Here is a 25,894-nt window from a genome sequence, read left to right on the forward strand (position 1 = left end):
AACTTGTATTCCGGCTCAAAACAACGGGATACATCGTTTTAGATCGAAACTAGCAAGATTCACGAGCATCGATTTTACAAGTCGTCGAAGAGTAGACGAGAGAAAGGTGTAAACTTTTTCTCTCAGAACTGCGCGAAAACTTGTATTCCGGCTCAAAACAACGGGATTCATCGTTTTAGATCGAAACTAGCAAGATTCACGAGCATCGATTTTACAAGTCCTCGAAGAGTAGACGAGAGAAAGGTGTAAACGTTTTCTCTCAGAACTGCGTCAGAACTTGTATTCCGGCTCAGAACAACGGGTTACATCGTTTTAGATCGAAACTAGCAAGATTCACGAGCATCGATTTTACAAGTCCTCGAAGAGTAGACGAGAGAAAGGTGTAAACTTTTTCTCTCAGAACTGCGCGAAAACTTCTATTCCAGCACAAAACAACGGGATACATCGTTTTAGGTCAAAACTAGCAAGATTCACGAGCATCGATTTTACAAGTCGTCGAATAGTAGTCGAGAGAAAGGTGTAAACTTTCTCTCTCAGAACTGCGCGAAAACTTGTATTCCGTCTCAAAACAACAGGATTCATCGTTTTAGATCGAAACTAGCAAGATTCACGAGCATCGATATTACAAGTCGTCGAAGAGTAGACGAGAGAAAGGTGTAAACTTTTTCTCTCAGAACTGCGCGAAAACTTGTATTCCGGCTCAAAAAAACAGGATACATCGTTTTAGATCGAAACTAGCAAGATTCACGAGCATCTATTTTACAAGTCTTCGAAGAGTAGACGAGAGAAAGGTGTACACTTTCTCTCAGAACTGCACGAAAACTTCTATTCCAGCTCAAAACAACGAGATACATCGTTGTAGATCGAAACTAGCAAGATTCACGAGCATTGATTTTACAAGTCGTCGAAGAGTAGACGAGAGAAAGGTGTAAACTTTTTCTCTCAGAACTGCGCGAAAACTTGTATTCCGGCTCAAAACAACGGAATACATCGTTTTAGATCGAAACTAGCAAGATTCACGAGCATCGATATTACAAGTCGTCGAAGAGTAGACGAGAGAAAGGTGTAAACTTTTTCTCTCAGAACTGCGCGAAAACTTGTATTCCGTCTCAAAACAACAGGATTCATCGTTTTAGATAGAAACTAGCAAGATTCACGAGCATCGATATTACAAGTCGTCGAAGAGTAGACGAGAGAAAGGTGTAAACTTTTTCTCTCAGAACTGCGCGAAAACTTGTATTCCGGCTCAAAAAAACGGGATACATCGTTTTAGATCGAAACTAGCAAGATTCACGAGCATCTATTTTACAAGTCTTCGAAGAGTAGACGAGAGAAAGGTGTACACTTTCTCTCAGAACTGCAGAAAAATTGTATTCCGGCTCAAAACAACGGAATGCATCGTTTTAGATCGAAACTAGCAAGATTCACGAGCATCGATTTTACAAGTCGTCGAAGAGTAGACGAGAGAAAGGTGTAAACTTTTTCTCTCAGAACTGCACGAAAACTTGTATTCCGGCTCAAAACAACGGGATACATCGTTTTAGATCGAAACGAGCAAGATTCACGAGCATCGATTTTACAAGTCGTCGAAGAGTAGACGAGAGAAAGGTGTAAACTTTTTCTCTCAGAACTGCGCGAAAACTTGTATTCCGTCTCAAAACAACAGGATTCATCGTTTTAAATCGAAACTAGCAAGATTCACGAGCATCGATTTTACAAGTCCTCGAAGAGTAGACGAGAGAAAGGTGTAAACTTTTTCTCTCAGAACTGCACGAAAACTTGTATTCCGGCTCAAAACAACGGGATACATCGTTTTAGATCGAAACTAGCAAGATTCACAAGCATCGCTTTTACAAGTCGTCGATGAGTACACGAGGGAAAGGTGTAAACTTTTTTCTCAGAACTGCGCGAGAACTTGTATACCGGCTCAAAAAAACGGGATACATCGTTTTAGATCGAAACTAGCAAGATTCACGAGCATCGATTTTACAAGTCGTCGAAGAGTAGACGAGAGAAAGGTGTAAACCTTTTTTCTCAGAACTGCGCGAAAACTTGTATTCCGGCTCAAAACAACGGAATACATCGTTTTAGATCGAAACTAGCAAGATTCACGAGCATCGATTTCACAACTCGTCGAAGAGTAGACGAGAGAAAGGTGTAAACTTTTTCTCTCAGAACGGCGCGAAAACTTGTATTCCGGCTCAAAACAACGGGATACATCGTTTTAGATCGAAACCAGGAAGATTCACGAGCATCGATTTTACAAGTCGTCGAAGAGTAGACGAGAGAAAGGTGTAAACTTTTTCTCTCAGAACTGCGCGAAAACTTGTATTCCATCTCAAAACAACGGGATACATCGTTTTAGGTCAAAACTAGCAAGATTCACGAGCATCGATTTTACAAGTCGTCGAATAGTAGTCGAGAGAAAGGTGTAAACTTTCTCTCTCAGAACTGCGCGAAAACTTGTATTCCGTCTCAAAACAACAGGATTCATCGTTTTAGATCGAAACTAGCAAGATTCACGAGCATCGATATTACAAGTCGTCGAAGAGTAGACGAGAGAAAGGTGTAAACTTTTTCTCTCAGAACTGCGCGAAAACTTGTATTCCGGCTCAAAAAAACGGGATACATCGTTTTAGATCGAAACTAGCAAGATTCACGAGCATCTATTTTACAAGTCTTCGAAGAGTAGACGAGAGAAAGGTGTACACTTTCTCTCAGAACTGCACGAAAACTTCTATTCCAGCTCAAAACAACGAGATACGTCGTTGCAGATCGAAACTAGCAAGATTCACGAGCATTGATTTTACAAGTCGTCGAAGAGTAGACGAGAGAAAGGTGTAAACTTTTTCTCTCAGAACTGCGCGAAAACTTGTATTCCGGCTCAAAACAACGGAATACATCGTTTTAGATCGAAACTAGCAAGATTCACGAGCATCGATATTACAAGTCGTCGAAGAGTAGACGAGAGAAAGGTGTAAACTTTTTCTCTCAGAACTGCGCGAAAACTTGTATTCCGTCTCAAAACAACAGGATTCATCGTTTTAGATCGAAACTAGCAAGATTCACGAGCATCGATATTACAAGTCGTCGAAGAGTAGACGAGAGAAAGGTGTAAACTTTTTCTCTCAGAACTGCGCGAAAACTTGTATTCCGGCTCAAAAAAACGGGATACATCGTTTTAGATCGAAACTAGCAAGATTCACGAGCATCTATTTTACAAGTCTTCGAAGAGTAGACGAGAGAAAGGTGTACACTTTCTCTCAGAACTGCACGAAAACTTGTATTCCGGCTCAAAACAACGGAATGCATCGTTGTAGATCGAAACTAGCAAGATTCACGAGCATCGATTTTACAAGTCGTCGAAGAGTAGACGAGAGAATGGTGTAAACTTTTTCTCTCAGAACTGCACGAAAACTTGTATTCCGGCTCAAAACAACGGGATACATCGTTTTAGATCGAAACGAGCAAGATTCACGAGCATCGATTTTACAAGTCGTCGAAGAGTAGACGAGAGAAAGGTGTAAACTTTTTCTCTCAGAACTGCACGAAAACTTGTATTCCGGCTCAAAACAACAGGATACATCGTTTTAGATCGAAACTAGCAAGATTCACGAGCATCGATTTTACAAGTCGTCGAAGAGTAGACGAGAGAAAGGTGTAAACTTTTTCTCTCAGAACTGCGCGAAAACTTGTGTTCCGGCTCAAAACAACGGGATTCATCGTTTTAGATCGAAACTAGCAAGATTCACGAGCATCGATTTTACAAGTCCTCGAAGAGTAGACGAGAGAAAGGTGTAAACGTTTTCTCTCAGAACTGCGTCAGAACTTGTATTCCGGCTCAGAACAACGGGTTACATCGTTTTAGATCGAAACTAGCAAGATTCACGAGCATCGATTTTACAAGTCCTCGAAGAGTAGAAGAGAGAAAGGTGTAAACTTTTTCTCTCAGAACTGCGCGAAAACTTCTATTCCAGCTCAAAACAACGAGATACATCGTTGTAGATCGAAACTAGCAAGATTCACGAGCATTGATTTTACAAGTCGTCGAAGAGTAGACGAGAGAAAGGTGTAAACTTTTTCTCTCAGAACTGCGCGAAAACTTGTATTCCGGCTCAAAACAACGGAATACATCGTTTTAGATCGAAACTAGCAAGATTCACGAGCATCGATATTACAAGTCGTCGAAGAGTAGACGAGAGAAAGGTGTAAACTTTTTCTCTCAGAACTGCGCGAAAACTTGTATTCCGGCTGAAAAAAACGGGATACATCGTTTTAGATCGAAACTAGCAAGATTCACGAGCATCTATTTTACAAGTCTTCGAAGAGTAGACGAGAGAAAGGTGTACACTTTCTCTCAGAACTGCACGAAAACTTGTATTCCGGCTCAAAACAACGGAATGCATCGTTTTAGATCGAAACTAGCAAGATTCACGAGCATCGATTTTACAAGTCGTCGAAGAGTAGACGAGAGAAAGGTGTAAACTTTTTCTCTCAGAACTGCGCGATAACTTGTATTCCGGCTCAAAACAACGGGATACATCGTTTTAGATCGAAACGAGCAAGATTCACGAGCATCGATTTTACAAGTCGTCGAAGAGTAGACGAGAGAAAGGTGTAAGCTTTTTCTCTCAGAACTGCGCGAAAACTTGTATTCCGGTTCAAAACAACAGGATTCATCGTTTTAGATCGAAACTAGCAAGATTCACGAGCATCGATTTTACAATTCCTCGAAGAGTAGACGAGAGAAAGGTGTAAACTTTTTCTCTCAGAACTGCACGAAAACTTGTATTCCGGCTCAAAACAACGGGATACATCGTTTTAGATCGAAACTAGCAGGATTCACAAGCATCGCTTTTACAAGTCGTCGATGAGTACACGAGAGAAAGGTGTAAACTTTTTCTCTCAGAACTGCGCGAAAACTTGTATTCCGGCTCAAAACAACGGAATACATCGTTTTAGATCGAAACTAGCAAGATTCACGAGCATCGATATTACAAGTCGTCGAAGAGTAGACGAGAGAAAGGTGTAAACTTTTTCTCTCAGAACTGCGCGAAAACTTGTATTCCGTCTCAAAACAACAGGATTCATCGTTTTAGATAGAAACTAGCAAGATTCACGAGCATCGATATTACAAGTCGTCGAAGAGTAGACGAGAGAAAGGTGTAAACTTTTTCTCTCAGAACTGCGCGATAACTTGTATTCCGGCTCAAAAAAACGGGATACATCGTTTTAGATCGAAACTAGCAAGATTCACGAGCATCTATTTTACAAGTCTTCGAAGAGTAGACGAGAGAAAGGTGTACACTTTCTCTCAGAACTGCAGAAAAATTGTATTCCGGCTCAAAACAACGGAATGCATCGTTTTAGATCGAAACTAGCAAGATTCACGAGCATCGATTTTACAAGTCGTCGAAGAGTAGACGAGAGAAAGGTGTAAACTTTTTCTCTCAGAACTGCACGAAAACTTGTATTCCGGCTCAAAACAACGGGATACATCGTTTTAGATCGAAACGAGCAAGATTCACGAGCATCGATTTTACAAGTCGTCGAAGAGTAGACGAGAGAAAGGTGTAAACTTTTTCTCTCAGAACTGCGCGAAAACTTGTATTCCGTCTCAAAACAACAGGATTCATCGTTTTAAATCGAAACTAGCAAGATTCACGAGCATCGATTTTACAAGTCCTCGAAGAGTAGACGAGAGAAAGGTGTAAACTTTTTCTCTCAGAACTGCACGAAAACTTGTATTCCGGCTCAAAACAACGGGATACATCGTTTTAGATCGAAACTAGCAAGATTCACAAGCATCGCTTTTACAAGTCGTCGATGAGTACACGAGGGAAAGGTGTAAACTTTTTTCTCAGAACTGCGCGAGAACTTGTATACCGGCTCAAAAAAACGGGATACATCGTTTTAGATCGAAACTAGCAAGATTCACGAGCATCGATTTTACAAGTCGTCGAAGAGTAGACGAGAGAAAGGTGTAAACCTTTTTTCTCAGAACTGCGCGAAAACTTGTATTCCGGCTCAAAACAACGGAATACATCGTTTTAGATCGAAACTAGCAAGATTCACGAGCATCGATTTCACAACTCTTCGAAGAGTAGACGAGAGAAAGGTGTAAACTTTTTCTCTCAGAACGGCGCGAAAACTTGTATTCCGGCTCAAAACAACGGGATACATCGTTTTAGATCGAAACCAGGAAGATTCACGAGCATCGATTTTACAAGTCGTCGAAGAGTAGACGAGAGAAAGGTGTAAACTTTTTCTCTCAGAACTGCGCGAAAACTTGTATTCCATCTCAAAACAACGGGATACATCGTTTTAGGTCAAAACTAGCAAGATTCACGAGCATCGATTTTACAAGTCGTCGAATAGTAGTCGAGAGAAAGGTGTAAACTTTCTCTCTCAGAACTGCGCGAAAACTTGTATTCCGTCTCAAAACAACAGGATTCATCGTTTTAGATCGAAACTAGCAAGATTCACGAGCATCGATATTACAAGTCGTCGAAGAGTAGACGAGAGAAAGGTGTAAACTTTTTCTCTCAGAACTGCGCGAAAACTTGTATTCCGGCTCAAAAAAACGGGATACATCGTTTTAGATCGAAACTAGCAAGATTCACGAGCATCTATTTTACAAGTCTTCGAAGAGTAGACGAGAGAAAGGTGTACACTTTCTCTCAGAACTGCACGAAAACTTCTATTCCAGCTCAAAACAACGAGATACTTCGTTGCAGATCGAAACTAGCGAGATTCACGAGCATTGATTTTACAAGTCGTCGAAGAGTAGACGAGAGAAAGGTGTAAACTTTTTCTCTCAGAACTGCGCGAAAACTTGTATTCCGGCTCAAAACAACGGAATACATCGTTTTAGATCGAAACTAGCAAGATTCACGAGCATCGATATTACAAGTCGTCGAAGAGTAGACGAGAGAAAGGTGTAAACTTTTTCTCTCAGAACTGCGCGAAAACTTGTATTCCGTCTCAAAACAACAGGATTCATCGTTTTAGATCGAAACTAGCAAGATTCACGAGCATCGATATTACAAGTCGTCGAAGAGTAGACGAGAGAAAGGTGTAAACTTTTTCTCTCAGAACTGCGCGAAAACTTGTATTCCGGCTCAAAAAAACGGGATACATCGTTTTAGATCGAAACTAGCAAGATTCACGAGCATCTATTTTACAAGTCTTCGAAGAGTAGACGAGAGAAAGGTGTACACTTTCTCTCAGAACTGCACGAAAACTTGTATTCCGGCTCAAAACAACGGAATGCATCGTTGTAGATCGAAACTAGCAAGATTCACGAGCATCGATTTTACAAGTCGTCGAAGAGTAGACGAGAGAATGGTGTAAACTTTTTCTCTCAGAACTGCACGAAAACTTGTATTCCGGCTCAAAACAACGGGATACATCGTTTTAGATCGAAACGAGCAAGATTCACGAGCATCGATTTTACAAGTCGTCGAAGAGTAGACGAGAGAAAGGTGTAAACTTTTTCTCTCAGAACTGCACGAAAACTTGTATTCCGGCTCAAAACAACAGGATACATCGTTTTAGATCGAAACTAGCAAGATTCACGAGCATCGATTTTACAAGTCGTCGAAGAGTAGACGAGAGAAAGGTGTAAACTTTTTCTCTCAGAACTGCGCGAAAACTTGTGTTCCGGCTCAAAACAACGGGATTCATCGTTTTAGATCGAAACTAGCAAGATTCACGAGCATCGATTTTACAAGTCCTCGAAGAGTAGACGAGAGAAAGGTGTAAACGTTTTCTCTCAGAACTGCGTCAGAACTTGTATTCCGGCTCAGAACAACGGGTTACATCGTTTTAGATCGAAACTAGCAAGATTCACGAGCATCGATTTTACAAGTCCTCGAAGAGTAGAAGAGAGAAAGGTGTAAACTTTTTCTCTCAGAACTGCGCGAAAACTTCTATTCCAGCTCAAAACAACGAGATACATCGTTGTAGATCGAAACTAGCAAGATTCACGAGCATTGATTTTACAAGTCGTCGAAGAGTAGACGAGAGAAAGGTGTAAACTTTTTCTCTCAGAACTGCGCGAAAACTTGTATTCCGGCTCAAAACAACGGAATACATCGTTTTAGATCGAAACTAGCAAGATTCACGAGCATCGATATTACAAGTCGTCGAAGAGTAGACGAGAGAAAGGTGTAAACTTTTTCTCTCAGAACTGCGCGAAAACTTGTATTCCGGCTGAAAAAAACGGGATACATCGTTTTAGATCGAAACTAGCAAGATTCACGAGCATCTATTTTACAAGTCTTCGAAGAGTAGACGAGAGAAAGGTGTACACTTTCTCTCAGAACTGCACGAAAACTTGTATTCCGGCTCAAAACAACGGAATGCATCGTTTTAGATCGAAACTAGCAAGATTCACGAGCATCGATTTTACAAGTCGTCGAAGAGTAGACGAGAGAAAGGTGTAAACTTTTTCTCTCAGAACTGCACGAAAACTTGTATTCCGGCTCAAAACAACGGGATACATCGTTTTAGATCGAAACGAGCAAGATTCACGAGCATCGATTTTACAAGTCGTCGAAGAGTAGACGAGAGAAAGGTGTAAACTTTTTCTCTCAGAACTGCGCGAAAACTTGTATTTCGTCTCAAAACAACGGGATACATCGTTTTAGATCGAAACTAGCAAGATTCACAAGCATCGCTTTTACAAGTCGTCGATGAGTACACGAGGGAAAGGTGTAAACTTTTTTCTCAGAACTGCGCGAGAACTTGTATACCGGCTCAAAAAACGGGATACATCGTTTTAGATCGAAACTAGCAAGATTCACGAGCATCGATTTTACAAGTCGTCGAAGAGTAGACGAGAGAAAAGTGTAAACTTTTTTTCTCAGAACTGCGCGAAAACTTGTATTCCGGCTCAAAACAACGGAATACATCGTTTTAGATCGAAACTAGCAAGATTCACGAGCATCGATTTCACAACTCGTCGAAGAGTAGACGAGAGAAAGGTGTAAACTTTTTCTCTCAGAACTGCACGAAAACTTGTATTCCGGCTCAAAACAACAGGATACATCGTTTTAGATCGAAACTAGCAAGATTCACGAGCATCGATTTTACAAGTCGTCGAAGAGTAGACGAGAGAAAGGTGTAAACTTTTTCTCTCAGAACTGCGTCAGAACTTGTATTCCGGCTCAGAACAACGGGTTACATCGTTTTAAATCGAAACTAGCAAGATTCACGAGCATCGATTTTACAAGTCCTCGAAGAGTAGACGAGAGAAAGGTGTAAACTTTTTCTCTCAGAACTGCGCGAAAACTTGTATTCCGGCTCAAAACAACGTGATACATCGTTTTAGATCGAAACTAGCAAGATTCACGAGCATCGATTTTACAAGTCGTCGAAGAGTAGACGAGAGAAAGGTGTAAACTTTTTCTCTCAGAACTGCGCGAAAACTTGTATTCCGGCTCAAAACAACGGGATTCATCGTTTTAGATCGAAACTAGCAAGATTCACGAGCATCGATTTTACAAGTCCTCGAAGAGTAGACGAGAGAAAGGTGTAAACGTTTTCTCTCAGAACTGCGTCAGAACTTGTATTCCGGCTCAGAACAACGGGTTACATCGTTTTAGATCAAAACTAGCAAGATTCACGAGCATCGATTTTACAAGTCCTCGAAGAGTAGACGAGAGAAAGGTGTAAACTTTTTTTCTCAGAACTGCGCGAAAACTTGTATTCCGGCTCAAAACAACGGAATACATCGTTTTAGATCGAAACTAGCAAGATTCACGAGCATCGATTTCACAACTCGTCGAAGAGTAGACGAGAGAAAGGTGTAAACTTTTTCTCTCAGAACTGCACGAAAACTTGTATTCCGGCTCAAAACAACAGGATACATCGTTTTAGATCGAAACTAGCAAGATTCACGAGCATCGATTTTACAAGTCGTCGAAGAGTAGACGAGAGAAAGGTGTAAACTTTTTCTCTCAAAACTGCGTCAGAACTTGTATTCCGGCTCAGAACAACGGGTTACATCGTTTTAGATCGAAACTAGCAAGATTCACGAGCATCGATTTTACAAGTCCTCGAAGAGTAGACGAGAGAAAGGTGTAAACTTTTTCTCTCAGAACTGCGCGAAAACTTGTATTCCGGCTCAAAACAACGTGATACATCGTTTTAGATCGAAACTAGCAAGATTCACGAGCATCGATTTTACAAGTCGTCGAAGAGTAGACGAGAGAAAGGTGTAAACTTTTTCTCTCAGAACTGCGCGAAAACTTCTATTCCAGCTCAAAACAACGAGATACATCGTTGTAGATCGAAACTAGCAAGAATCACGAGCATTGATTTTACAAGTCGTCGAAGAGTAGACGAGAGAAAGGTGTAAACTTTTTCTCTCAGAACTGCGCGAAAACTTGTATTCCGGCTCAAAACAACGGAATACATCGTTTTAGATCGAAACTAGCAAGATTCACGAGCATCGATATTACAAGTCGTCGAAGAGTAGACGAGAGAAAGGTGTAAACTTTTTCTCTCAGAACGGCGCGAAAACTTGTATTCCGGCTCAAAACAACGGGATACATCGTTTTAGATCGAAACCAGGAAGATTCACGAGCATCGATTTTACAAGTCGTCGAAGAGTAGACGAGAGAAAGGTGTAAACTTTTTCTCTCAGAACTGCGCGAAAACTTGTATTCCATCTCAAAACAACGGGATACATCGTTTTAGGTCAAAACTAGCAAGATTCACGAGCATCGATTTTACAAGTCGTCGAATAGTAGTCGAGAGAAAGGTGTAAACTTTCTCTCTCAGAACTGCGCGAAAACTTGTATTCCGGCTCAAAACAACGGGATTCATCGTTTTAGATCGAAACTAGCATGATTCACGAGCATCGATTTTACAAGTCCTCGAAGAGTAGACGAGAGAAAGGTGTAAACGTTTTCTCTCAGAACTGCGTCAGAACTTGTATTCCGGCTCAGAACAACGGGTTACATCGTTTTAGATCGAAACTAGCAAGATTCACGAGCATCGATTTTACAAGTCCTCGAAGAGTAGACGAGAGAAAGGTGTAAACTTTTTCTCTCAGAACTGCGCGAAAACTTCTATTCCGGCTCAAAAAAACGGGATACATCGTTTTAGATCGAAACTAGCAAGATTCACGAGCATCTATTTTACAAGTCTTCGAAGAGTAGACGAGAGAAAGGTGTACACTTTCTCTCAGAACTGCACGAAAACTTGTATTCCGGCTCAAAACAACGGAATGCATCGTTTTAGATCGAAACTAGCAAGATTCACGAGCATCGATTTTACAAGTCGTCGAAGAGTAGACGAGAGAAAGGTGTAAACTTTTTCTCTCAGAACTGCACGAAAACTTGTATTCCGGCTCAAAACAATGGTATACATCGTTTTAGATCGAAACGAGCAAGATTCACGAGCATCGATTTTACAAGTCGTCGAAGAGTAGACGAGAGAAAGGTGTAAACTTTTTTCTCAGAACTGCGCGAAAACTTGTATTCCGGCTCAAAACAACAGGATTCATCGTTTTAGATCGAAACTAGCAAGATTCACGAGCATCGATTTTACAAGTCCTCGAAGAGTAGACGAGAGAAAGGTGTAAACTTTTTCTCTCAGAACTGCACGAAAACTTGTATTCCGGCTCAAAACAACGGGATACATCGTCTTAGATCGAAACTAGCAAGATTCACAAGCATCGCTTTTACAAGTCGTCGATGAGTACACGAGGGAAAGGTGTAAACTTTTTTCTCAGAACTGCGCGAGAACTTGTATACCGGCTCAAAAAAACTGGATACATCGTTTTAGATCGAAACTAGCAAGATCCACGAGCATCGATTTTATAAGTCGTCGAAGAGTAGACGAGAGAAAGGTGTAAACTTTTTTTCTCAGAACTGCGCGAAAACTTGTATTCCGGCTCAAAAGAACGGAATACATCGTTTTAGATCGACACTAGCAAGATTCACGAGCATCGATTTTACAACTCGTCGAAGAGTAGACGAGAGAAAGGTGTAAACTTTTTCTCTCAGAACTGCACGAAAACTTGTATTCCGGCTCAAAACAACGGGATACATCGTTTTAGATCGAAACTAGCAAGATTCACGAGCATCGATTTTACAAGTCGTCGAAGAGTAGACGAGAGAAAGGTGTAAACTTTTTCTCTCAGAACTGCGCGAAAACTTGTATTCCGGCTCAAAACAACGGGATTCATCGTTTTAGATCGAAACTAGCAAGATTCACGAGCATCGATTTTACAAGTCCTCGAAGAGTAGACGAGAGAAAGGTGTAAACGTTTTCTCTCAGAACTGCGTCAGAACTTGTATTCCGGCTCAGAACAACGGGTTACATCGTTTTAGATCGAAACTAGCAAGATTCACGAGCATCGATTTTACAAGTCCTCGAAGAGTAGACGAGAGAAAGGTGTAAACTTTTTCTCTCAGAACTGCGCGAAAACTTCTATTCCAGCTCAAAACAACGAGATACACCGTTGTAGATCGAAACTAGCAAGATTCACGAGCATTGATTTTACAAGTCGTCGAAGAGTAGACGAGAGAAAGGTGTAAACTTTTTCTCTCAGAACGGCGCGAAAACTTGTATTCCGGCTCAAAACAACGGGATACATCGTTTTAGATCGAAACCAGGAAGATTCACGAGCATCGATTTTACAAGTCGTCGAAGAGTAGAGGAGAGAAAGGTGTAAACTTTTTCTCTCAGAACTGCGCGAAAACTTGTATTCCATCTCAAAACAACGGGATACATCGTTTTAGGTCAAAACTAGCAAGATTCACGAGCATCGATTTTACAAGTCGTCGAATAGTAGTCGAGAGAAAGGTGTAAACTTTCTCTCTCAGAACTGCGCGAAAACTTGTATTCCGGCTCAAAACAACGGGATTCATCGTTTTAGATCGAAACTAGCATGATTCACGAGCATCGATTTTACAAGTCCTCGAAGAGTAGACGAGAGAAAGGTGTAAACGTTTTCTCTCAGAACTGCGTCAGAACTTGTATTCCGGCTCAGAACAACGGGTTACATCGTTTTAGATCGAAACTAGCAAGATTCACGAGCATCGATTTTACAAGTCCTCGAAGAGTAGACGAGAGAAAGGTGTAAACTTTTTCTCTCAGAACTGCGCGAAAACTTCTATTCCAGCTCAAAACAACGAGATACATCGTTGTAGATCGAAACTAGCAAGATTCACGAGCATTGATTTTACAAGTCGTCGAAGAGTAGACGAGAGAAAGGTGCAAACTTTTTCTCTCAGAACTGCGCGAAAACTTGTATTCCGGCTCAAAACAACGGAATACATCGTTTTAGATCGAAACTAGCAAGATTCACGAGCATCGATATTACAAGTCGTCGAAGAGTAGACGAGAGAAAGGTGTAAACTTTTTCTCTCAGAACTGCGCGAAAACTTGTATTCCGGCTCAAAAAAACGGGATACATCGTTTTAGATCGAAACTAGCAAGATTCACGAGCATCTATTTTACAAGTCTTCGAAGAGTAGACGAGAGAAAGGTGTACACTTTCTCTCAGAACTGCACGAAAACTTGTATTCCGGCTCAAAACAACGGAATGCATCGTTTTAGATCGAAACTAGCAAGATTCACGAGCATCAATTTTACAAGTCGTCGAAGAGTAGACGAGAGAAAGGTGTAAACTTTTTCTCTCAGAACTGCACGAAAACTTGTATTCCGGCTCAAAACAACGGTATACATCGTTTTAGATCGAAACGAGCAAGATTCACGAGCATCGATTTTACAAGTCGTCGAAGAGTAGACGAGAGAAAGGTGTAAACTTTTTCTCTCAGAACTGCGCGAAAACTTGTATTCCGGCTCAAAACAACAGGATTCATCGTTTTAGATCGAAACTAGCAAGATTCACGAGCATCGATTTTACAAGTCCTCGAAGAGTAGACGAGAGAAAGGTGTAAACTTTTTCTCTCAGAACTGCACGAAAACTTGTATTCCGGCTCAAAACAACGGGATACATCGTCTCAGATCGAAACTAGCAAGATTCACAAGCATCGCTTTTACAAGTCGTCGATGAGTACACGAGGGAAAGGTGTAAACTTTTTTCTCAGAACTGCGCGAGAACTTGTATACCGGCTCAAAAAAACTGGATACATCGTTTTAGATCGAAACTAGCAAGATCCACGAGCATCGATTTTATAAGTCGTCGAAGAGTAGACGAGAGAAAGGTGTAAACTTTTTTTCTCAGAACTGCGCGAAAACTTGTATTCCGGCTCAAAACAACGGAATACATCGTTTTAGATCGAAACTAGCAAGATTCACGAGCATCGATTTTACAACTCGTCGAAGAGTAGACGAGAGAAAGGTGTAAACTTTTTCTCTCAGAACTGCACGAAAACTTGTATTCCGGCTCAAAACAACGGGATACATCGTTTTAGATCGAAACTAGCAAGATTCACGAGCATCGATTTTACAAGTCGTCGAAGAGTAGACGAGAGAAAGGTGTAAACTTTTTCTCTCAGAACTGCGCGAAAACTTGTATTCCGGCTCAAAACAACGGGATTCATCGTTTTAGATCGAAACTAGCAAGATTCACGAGCATCGATTTTACAAGTCCTCGAAGAGTAGACGAGAGAAAGGTGTAAACGTTTTCTCTCAGAACTGCGTCAGAACTTGTATTCCGGCTCAGAACAACGGGTTACATCGTTTTAGATCGAAACTAGCAAGATTCACGAGCATCGATTTTACAAGTCCTCGAAGAGTAGACGAGAGAAAGGTGTAAACTTTTTCTCTCAGAACTGCGCGAAAACTTCTATTCCAGCTCAAAACAACGAGATACATCGTTGTAGATCGAAACTAGCAAGATTCACGAGCATTGATTTTACAAGTCGTCGAAGAGTAGACGAGAGAAAGGTGTAAACTTTTTCTCTCAGAACTGCGCGAAAACTTGTATTCCGGCTCAAAACAACGAATACATCGTTTTAGATTGAAACTAGCAAGATTCACGAGCATCGATAATACAAGTCGTCGAAGAGTAGACGAGAGAAAGGTGTAAACTTTTTCTCTCAGAACTGCGCGAAAACTTGTATTCCGGCTCAAAACAACGGGATACATCGTTTTAGATCGAAACTAGCAAGATTCACGAGCATCTATTTTACATGTCTTCGAAGAGTAGACGAGAGAAAGATGTACACGTTCTCTCAGAACTGCGCGAAAACTTGTATTCCGGCTCAAAACAACGGGATACATCGTTTTAGATCGAAACTAGCAAGATTCACGAGCATCGATTTTACAAGTCGTCGAAGAGTAGACGAGAGAAAGGTGTAAACTTTTTCTCTCAGAACTGCACGAAAACTTGTATTCCGGCTCAAAACAACGGGATACATCGTTTTAGATCGAAACGAGCAAGATTCACGAGCATCGACTTTACAAGTCGTCGAAGAGTAGACGAGAGAAAGGTGTAAACTTTTTCTCTCAGAACTGCGCGAAAACTTGTATTCCGGCTCAAAACAACAGGATTCATCGTTTTAGATCGAAACTAGCAAGATTCACGAGCATCGATTTTACAAGTCTTCGAAGAGTAGACGAGAGAAAGGTGTACACTTTCTCTCAGAACTGCACGAAAACTTGTATTCCGGCTCAAAAAAACGGGATACATCGTTTTAGATCGAAACTAGCAAGATTCACGAGCATCTATTTTACAAGTCTTCGAAGAGTAGACGAGAGAAAGGTGTACACTTTCTCTCAGAACTGCACGAAAACTTGTATTCCGGCTCAAAACAACGGAATGCATCGTTTTAGATCGAAACTAGCAAGATTCACGAGCATCAATTTTACAAGTCGTCGAAGAGTAGACGAGAGAAAGGTGTAAACTTTTTCTCTCAGAACTGCACGAAAACTTGTATTCCGGCTCAAAACAACGGTATACATCGTTTTAGATCGAAACGAGCAAGATTCACGAGCATCGATTTTACAAGTCGTCGAAGAGTAGACGAGAGAAAGGTGTAAACTTTTTCTCTCAGAACTGCGCGAAAACTTGTATTCCGGCTCAAAACAACAGGATTCATCGTTTTAGATCGAAACTAGCAAGATTCACGAGCATCGATTTTACAAGTCCTCGAAGAGTAGACGAGAGAAAGGTGTAAACTTTTTCTCTCAGAACTGCACGAAAACTTGTATTCCGGCTCAAAACAACGGGATACATCGTCTTAGATCGAAACTAGCAAGATTCACAAGCATCGCTTTTACAAGTCGTCGATGAGTACACGAGGGAAAGGTGTAAACTTTTTTCTCAGAACTGCGCGAGAACTTGTATACCGGCTCAAAAAAACTGGATACATCGTTTTAGATCGAAACTAGCAAGATCCACGAGCATCGATTTTATAAGTCGTCGAAGAGTAGACGAGAGAAAGGTGTAAACTTTTTTTCTCAGAACTGCGCGAAAACTTGTATTCCGGCTCAAAACAACGGAATACATCGTTTTAGATCGAAACTAGCAAGATTCACGAGCATCGATTTTACAACTCGTCGAAGAGTAGACGAGAGAAAGGTGTAAACTTTTTCTCTCAGAACTGCACGAAAACTTGTATTCCGGCTCAAAACACTGGGATACATCGTTTTAGATCGAAACTAGCAAGATTCACGAGCATCGATTTTACAAGTCGTCGAAGAGTAGACGAGAGAAAGGTGTAAACTTTTTCTCTCAGAACTGCGCGAAAACTTGTATTCCGGCTCAAAACAACGGGATTCATCGTTTTAGATCGAAACTAGCAAGATTCACGAGCATCGATTTTACAAGTCCTCGAAGAGTAGACGAGAGAAAGGTGTAAACGTTTTCTCTCAGAACTGCGTCAGAACTTGTATTCCGGCTCAGAACAACGGGTTACATCGTTTTAGATCGAAACTAGCAAGATTCACGAGCATCGATTTTACAAGTCCTCGAAGAGTAGACGAGAGAAAGGTGTAAACTTTTTCTCTCAGAACTGCGCGAAAACTTCTATTCCAGCTCAAAACAACGAGATACATCGTTGTAGATCGAAACTAGCAAGATTCACGAGCATTGATTTTACAAGTCGTCGAAGAGTAGACGAGAGAAAGGTGTAAACTTTTTCTCTCAGAACTGCGCGAAAACTTGTATTCCGGCTCAAAACAACGAATACATCGTTTTAGATTGAAACTAGCAAGATTCACGAGCATCGATAATACAAGTCGTCGAAGAGTAGACGAGAGAAAGGTGTAAACTTTTTCTCTCAGAACTGCGCGAAAACTTGTATCCCGGCTCAAAAAAACGGGATACATCGTTTTAGATCGAAACTAGTAAGATTCACGAGCATCTATTTTACATGTCTTCGAAGAGTAGACGAGAGAAAGATGTACACGTTCTCTCAGAACTGCGCGAAAACTTGTATTCCGGCTCAAAACAACGGGATACATCGTTTTAGATCGAAACTAGCAAGATTCACGAGCATCGATTTTACAAGTCGTCGAAGAGTAGACGAGAGAAAGGTGTAAACTTTTTCTCTCAGAACTGCACGAAAACTTGTATTCCGGCTCAAAACAACGGGATACATCGTTTTAGATCGAAACGAGCAAGATTCACGAGCATCGATTTTACAAGTCGTCGAAGAGTAGACGAGAGAAAGGTGTAAACTTTTTCTCTCAGAACTGCGCGAAAACTTGTATTCCGGCTCAAAACAACAGGATTCATCGTTTTAGATCGAAACTAGCAAGATTCACGAGCATCGATTTTACAAGTCTTCGAAGAGTAGACGAGAGAAAGGTGTACACTTTCTCTCAGAACTGCACGAAAACTTGTATTCCGGCTCAAAACAACAGAATGCATCGTTTTAGATCGAAACTAGCAAGATTCACGAGCATCGATTTTACAAGTCGTCGAAGAGTAGACGAAAGAAAGGTGTAAACTTTTTCTCTCAGAACTGCACGATAACTTGTATTCCGGCTCAAAACAACGGGATACATCGTTTTAGATCGAAACGAGCAAGATTCACGAGCATCGATTTTACAAGTCGTCGAAGAGTAGACGAGAGAAAGGTGTAAACTTTTTTCTCAGAACTGCGCGAGAACTTGTATACCGGCTCAAAAAAACGGGATACATCGTTTTAGATCGAAACTAGCAAGATTCACGAGCATCGATTTTACAAGTCCTCGAAGAGTAGACGAGAGAAAGGTGTAAACTTTTTCTCTCAGAACTGCGCGAAAACTTGTATTCCGGCTCAAAACAACGTGATACATCGTTTTAGATCGAAACTAGCAAGATTCACGAGCATCGATTTTACAAGTCCTCGAAGAGTAGACGAGAGAAAGGTGTAAACTTTTTCTCTCAGAACTGCGCGAAAACTTGTATTCCGGCTCAAAACAACGGGATACATCGTTTTAGATCGAAACTAGCAAGATTCACGAGCATCGATTTTACAAGTCCTCGAAGAGTAGAAGAGAGAAAGGTGTAAACTTTTTCTCTCAGAACTGCGCGAAAACTTGTATTCCGTCTCAAAACAACGTGATACATCGTTTTAGATCGAAACTAGCAAGATTCACGAGCATCGATTTTACAAGTCCTCGAAGAGTAGACGAGAGAAAGGTGTAAACTTTTTCTCTCAGAACTGCGCGAAAACTTGTATTCCGGCCCAAAACAACGGGATACATCGTTTTAGATCGAAACTAGCAAGATTCACGAGCATCGATTTTACAAGTCGTCGAAGAGTAGACGAGAGAAAGGTGTAAACTTTTTCTCTCAGAACTGCACGAAAACTTGTATTCCGGCTCAAAACAACGGGATACATCGTTTTAGATCGAAACGAGCAAGATTCACGAGCATCGATTTTACAAGTCGTCGAAGAGTAGACGAGAGAAAGGTGTAAACTTTTTCTCTCAGAACTGCGCGAAAACTTGTATTCCGGCTCAAAACAACGGAATACATCGTTTTAGATCGAAACTAGCAAGATTCACGAGCATCGATTTTACAACTCGTCGAAGAGTAGACGAGAGAAAGGTGTAAACTTTTTCTCTCAGAACTGCACGAAAACTTGTATTCCGGCTCAAAACACTGGGATACATCGTTTTAGATCGAAACTAGCAAGATTCACGAGCATCGATTTTACAAGTCGTCGAAGAGTAGACGAGAGAAAGGTGTAAACTTTTTCTCTCAGAACTGCGCGAAAACTTGTATTCCGGCTCAAAACAACGGGATTCATCGTTTTAGATCGAAACTAGCAAGATTCACGAGCATCGATTTTACAAGTCCTCGAAGAGTAGACGAGAGAAAGGTGTAAACGTTTTCTCTCAGAACTGCGTCAGAACTTGTATTCCGGCTCAGAACAACGGGTTACATCGTTTTAGATCGAAACTAGCAAGATTCACGAGCATCGATTTTACAAGTCCTCGAAGAGTAGACGAGAGAAAGGTGTAAACTTTTTCTCTCAGAACTGCGCGAAAACTTCTATTCCAGCTCAAAACAACGAGATACATCGTTGTAGATCGAAACTAGCAAGATTCACGAGCATTGATTTTACAAGTCGTCGAAGAGTAGACGAGAGAAAGGTGTAAACTTTTTCTCTCAGAACTGCGCGAAAACTTGTATTCCGGCTCAAAACAACGAATACATCGTTTTAGATTGAAACTAGCAAGATTCACGAGCATCGATAATACAAGTCGTCGAAGAGTAGACGAGAGAAAGGTGTAAACTTTTTCTCTCAGAACTGCGCGAAAACTTGTATCCCGGCTCAAAAAAACGGGATACATCGTTTTAGATCGAAACTAGTAAGATTCACGAGCATCTATTTTACATGTCTTCGAAGAGTAGACGAGAGAAAGATGTACACGTTCTCTCAGAACTGCGCGAAAACTTGTATTCCGGCTCAAAACAACGGGATACATCGTTTTAGATCGAAACTAGCAAGATTCACGAGCATCGATTTTACAAGTCGTCGAAGAGTAGACGAGAGAAAGGTGTAAACTTTTTCTCTCAGAACTGCACGAAAACTTGTATTCCGGCTCAAAACAACGGGATACATCGTTTTAGATCGAAACGAGCAAGATTCACGAGCATCGATTTTACAAGTCGTCGAAGAGTAGACGAGAGAAAGGTGTAAACTTTTTCTCTCAGAACTGCGCGAAAACTTGTATTCCGGCTCAAAACAACAGGATTCATCGTTTTAGATCGAAACTAGCAAGATTCACGAGCATCGATTTTACAAGTCTTCGAAGAGTAGACGAGAGAAAGGTGTACACTTTCTCTCAGAACTGCACGAAAACTTGTATTCCGGCTCAAAACAACAGAATGCATCGTTTTAGATCGAAACTAGCAAGATTCACGAGCATCGATTTTACAAGTCGTCGAAGAGTAGACGAAAGAAAGGTGTAAACTTTTTCTCTCAGAACTGCACGATAACTTGTATTCCGGCTCAAAACAACGGGATACATCGTTTTAGATCGAAACGAGCAAGATTCACGAGCATCGATTTTACAAGTCGTCGAAGAGTAGACGAGAGAAAGGTGTAAACTTTTTTCTCAGAACTGCGCGAGAACTTGTATACCGGCTCAAAAAAACGGGATACATCGTTTTAGATCGAAACTAGCAAGATTCACGAGCATCGATTTTACAAGTCCTCGAAGAGTAGACGAGAGAAAGGTGTAAACTTTTTCTCTCAGAACTGCGCGAAAACTTGTATTCCGGCTCAAAACAACGTGATACATCGTTTTAGATCGAAACTAGCAAGATTCACGAGCATCGATTTTACAAGTCCTCGAAGAGTAGACGAGAGAAAGGTGTAAACTTTTTCTCTCAGAACTGCGCGAAAACTTGTATTCCGGCTCAAAACAACGGGATACATCGTTTTAGATCGAAACTAGCAAGATTCACGAGCATCGATTTTACAAGTCCTCGAAGAGTAGAAGAGAGAAAGGTGTAAACTTTTTCTCTCAGAACTGCGCGAAAACTTGTATTCCGTCTCAAAACAACGTGATACATCGTTTTAGATCGAAACTAGCAAGATTCACGAGCATCGATTTTACAAGTCCTCGAAGAGTAGACGAGAGAAAGGTGTAAACTTTTTCTCTCAGAACTGCGCGAAAACTTGTATTCCGGCCCAAAACAACGGGATACATCGTTTTAGATCGAAACTAGCAAGATTCACGAGCATCGATTTTACAAGTCGTCGAAGAGTAGACGAGAGAAAGGTGTAAACTTTTTCTCTCAGAACTGCACGAAAACTTGTATTCCGGCTCAAAACAACGGGATACATCGTTTTAGATCGAAACGAGCAAGATTCACGAGCATCGATTTTACAAGTCGTCGAAGAGTAGACGAGAGAAAGGTGTAAACTTTTTCTCTCAGAACTGCGCGAAAACTTGTATTCCGGCTCAAAACAACAGGATTCATCGTTTTAGATCGAAACTAGCAAGATTCACGAGCATCGATTTTACAAGTCCTCGAAGAGTAGACGAGAGAAAGGTGTAAACTTTTTCTCTCAGAACTGCACGAAAATTGTATTCCGGCTCAAAACAACGGGATACATCGTTTTAGATCGAAACTAGCAAGATTCACAAGCATCGCTTTTACAAGTCGTCGATGAGTACACGAGGGAAAGGTGTAAACTTTTTTCTCAGAACTGCGCGAGAACTTGTATACCGGCTCAAAAAAACTGGATACATCGTTTTAGATCGAAACTAGCAAGATCCACGAGCATCGATTTTATAAGTCGTCGAAGAGTAGACGAGAGAAAGGTGTAAACTTTTTTTCTCAGAACTGCGCGAAAACTTGTATTCCGGCTCAAAACAACGGAATACATCGTTTTAGATCGAAACTAGCAAGATTCACGAGCATCGATTTTAAAACTCGTCGAAGAGTAGACGAGAGAAAGGTGTAAACTTTTTCTCTCAGAACTGCACGAAAACTTGTATTCCGGCTCAAAACAACGGGATACATCGTTTTAGATCGAAACTAGCAAGATTCACGAGCATCGATTTTACAAGTCGTCGAAGAGTAGACGAGAGAAAGGTGTAAACTTTTTCTCTCAGAACTGCGCGAAAACTTGTATTCCGGCTCAAAACAACGGGATTCATCGTTTTAGATCGAAACTAGCAAGATTCACGAGCATCGATTTTACAAGTCCTCGAAGAGTAGACGAGAGAAAGGTGTAAACGTTTTCTCTCAGAACTGCGTCAGAACTTGTATTCCGGCTCAGAACAACGGGTTACATCGTTTTAGATCGAAACTAGCAAGATTCACGAGCATCGATTTTACAAGTCCTCGAAGAGTAGACGAGAGAAAGGTGTAAACTTTTTCTCTCAGAACTGCGCGAAAACTTGTATTCCATCTCAAAACAACGGGATACATCGTTTTAGGTCAAAACTAGCAAGATTCACGAGCATCGATTTTACAAGTCGTCGAATAGTAGTCGAGAGAAAGGTGTAAACTTTCTCTCTCAGAACTGCGCGAAAACTTGTATTCCGGCTCAAAACAACGGGATTCATCGTTTTAGATCGAAACTAGCATGATTCACGAGCATCGATTTTACAAGTCCTCGAAGAGTAGACGAGAGAAAGGTGTAAACGTTTTCTCTCAGAACTGCGTCAGAACTTGTATTCCGGCTCAGAACAACGGGTTACATCGTTTTAGATCGAAACTAGCAAGATTCACGAGCATCGATTTTACAAGTCCTCGAAGAGTAGACGAGAGAAAGGTGTAAACTTTTTCTCTCAGAACTGCGCGAAAACTTGTATTCCGGCTCAAAACAACGTGATACATCGTTTTAGATCGAAACTAGCAAGATTCACGAGCATCGATTTTACAAGTCGTCGAAGAGTAGACGAGAGAAAGGTGTAAACTTTTTCTCTCAGAACTGCGCGAAAACTTCTATTCCAGCTCAAAACAACGAGATACATCGTTGTAGATCAAAACTAGCAAGAATCACGAGCATTGATTTTACAAGTCGTCGAAGAGTAGACGAGAGAAAGGTGTGAACTTTTTCTCTCAGAACTGCGCGAAAACTTGTATTCCGGCTCAAAACAACGGAATACATCGTTTTAGATCGAAACTAGCAAGATTCACGAGCATCGATATTACAAGTCGTCGAAGAGTAGACGAGAGAAAGGTGTAAACTTTTTCTCTCAGAACGGCGCGAAAACTTGTATTCCGGCTCAAAACAACGGGGTACATCGTTTTAGATCGAAACCAGGAAGATTCACGAGCATCGATTTTACAAGTCGTCGAAGAGTAGACGAGAGAAAGGTGTAAACTTTTTCTCTCAGAACTGCGCGAAAACTTGTATTCCATCTCAAAACAACGGGATACATCGTTTTAGGTCAAAACTAGCAAGATTCACGAGCATCGATTTTACAAGTCGTCGAATAGTAGTCGAGAGAAAGGTGTAAACTTTCTCTCTCAGAACTGCGCGAAAACTTGTATTCCGGCTCAAAACAACGGGATTCATCGTTTTAGATCGAAACTAGCATGATTCACGAGCATCGATTTTACAAGTCCTCGAAGAGTAGACGAGAGAAAGGTGTAAACGTTTTCTCTCAGAACTGCGTCAGAACTTGTATTCCGGCTCAGAACAACGGGTTACATCGTTTTAGATCGAAACTAGCAAGATTCACGAGCATCGATTTTAAGAGTCCTCGAAGAGTAGACGAGAGAAAGGTGTAAACTTTTTCTCTCAGAACTGCGCGAAAACTTCTATTCCAGCTCAAAACAACGAGATACATCGTTGTAGATCGAAACTAGCAAGATTCACGAGCATTGATTTTACAAGTCGTCGAAGAGTAGACGAGAGAAAGGTGTAAACTTTTTCTCTCAGAACTGCGCGAAAACTTGTATTCCGGCTCAAAACAACGGAATACATCGTTTTAGATCGAAACTAGCAAGATTCACGAGCATCGATATTAGAAGTCGTCGAAGAGTAGACGAGAGAAAGGTGTAAACTTTTTCTCTCAGAACTGCGCGAAAACTTGTATTCCGGCTCAAAAAAACGGTATACATCGTTTTAGATCGAAACGAGCAAGATTCACGAGCATCGATTTTACAAGTCGTCGAAGAGTAGACGAGAGAAAGGTGTAAACTTTTTCTCTCAGAACTGCGCGAAAACTTGTATTCCGGCTCAAAACAACAGGATTCATCGTTTTAGATCGAAACTAGCAAGATTCACGAGCATCGATTTTACAAGTCCTCGAAGAGTAGACGAGAGAAAGGTGTAAACTTTTTCTCTCAGAACTGCACGAAAACTTGTATTCCGGCTCAAAACAACGGGATACATCGTCTTAGATCGAAACTAGCAAGATTCACAAGCATCGCTTTTACAAGTCGTCGATGAGTACACGAGGGAAAGGTGTAAACTTTTTTCTCAGAACTGCGCGAGAACTTGTATACCGGCTCAAAAAAACTGGATACATCGTTTTAGATCGAAACTAGCAAGATCCACGAGCATCGATTTTATAAGTCGTCGAAGAGTAGACGAGAGAAAGGTGTAAACTTTTTTTCTCAGAACTGCGCGAAAACTTGTATTCCGGCTCAAAACAACGGAATACATCGTTTTAGATCGAAACTAGCAAGATTCACGAGCATCGATTTTACAACTCGTCGAAGAGTAGACGAGAGAAAGGTGTAAACTTTTTCTCTCAGAACTGCACGAAAACTTGTATTCCGGCTCAAAACAACGGGATACATCGTTTTAGATCGAAACTAGCAAGATTCACGAGCATCGATTTTACAAGTCGTCGAAGAGTAGACGAGAGAAAGGTGTAAACTTTTTCTCTCAGAACTGCGCGAAAACTTGTATTCCGGCTCAAAACAACGGGATTCATCGTTTTAGATCGAAACTAGCAAGATTCACGAGCATCGATTTTACAAGTCCTCGAAGAGTAGACGAGAGAAAGGTGTAAACGTTTTCTCTCAGAACTGCGTCAGAACTTGTATTCCGGCTCAGAACAACGGGTTACATCGTTTTAGATCGAAACTAGCAAGATTCACGAGCATCGATTTTACAAGTCCTCGAAGAGTAGACGAGAGAAAGGTGTAAACTTTTTCTCTCAGAACTGCGCGAAAACTTCTATTCCAGCTCAAAACAACGAGATACATCGTTGTAGATCGAAACTAGCAAGATTCACGAGCATTGATTTTACAAGTCGTCGAAGAGTAGACGAGAGAAAGGTGTAAACTTTTTCTCTCAGAACTGCGCGAAAACTTGTATTCCGGCTCAAAACAACGAATACATCGTTTTAGATTGAAACTAGCAAGATTCATGAGCATCGATAATACAAGTCGTCGAAGAGTAGACGAGAGAAAGGTGTAAACTTTTTCTCTCAGAACTGCGCGAAAACTTGTATCCCGGCTCAAAAAAACGGGATACATCGTTTTAGATCGAAACTAGTAAGATTCACGAGCATCTATTTTACATGTCTTCGAAGAGTAGACGAGAGAAAGATGTACACGTTCTCTCAGAACTGCGCGAAAACTTGTATTCCGGCTCAAAACAACGGGATACATCGTTTTAGATCGAAACTAGCAAGATTCACGAGCATCGATTTTACAAGTCGTCGAAGAGTAGACGAAAGAAAGGTGTAAACTTTTTCTCTCAGAACTGCACGATAACTTGTATTCCGGCTCAAAACAACGGGATACATCGTTTTAGATCGAAACGAGCAAGATTCACGAGCATCGATTTTGCAAGTCGTCGAAGAGTAGACGAGAGAAAGGTGTAAACTTTTTTCTCAGAACTGCGCGAGAACTTGTATACCGGCTCAAAAAAACGGGATACATCGTTTTAGATCGAAACTAGCAAGATTCACGAGCATCGATTTTACAAGTCCTCGAAGAGTAGACGAGAGAAAGGTGTAAACTTTTTCTCTCAGAACTGCGCGAAAACTTGTATTCCGGCTCAAAACAACGTGATACATCGTTTTAGATCGAAACTAGCAAGAT

The sequence above is a fragment of the Amblyomma americanum genome, chromosome 8 (assembly GCF_052857255.1).
Source record: "Amblyomma americanum isolate KBUSLIRL-KWMA chromosome 8, ASM5285725v1, whole genome shotgun sequence".
Taxonomy (NCBI): domain Eukaryota; kingdom Metazoa; phylum Arthropoda; class Arachnida; order Ixodida; family Ixodidae; genus Amblyomma; species Amblyomma americanum.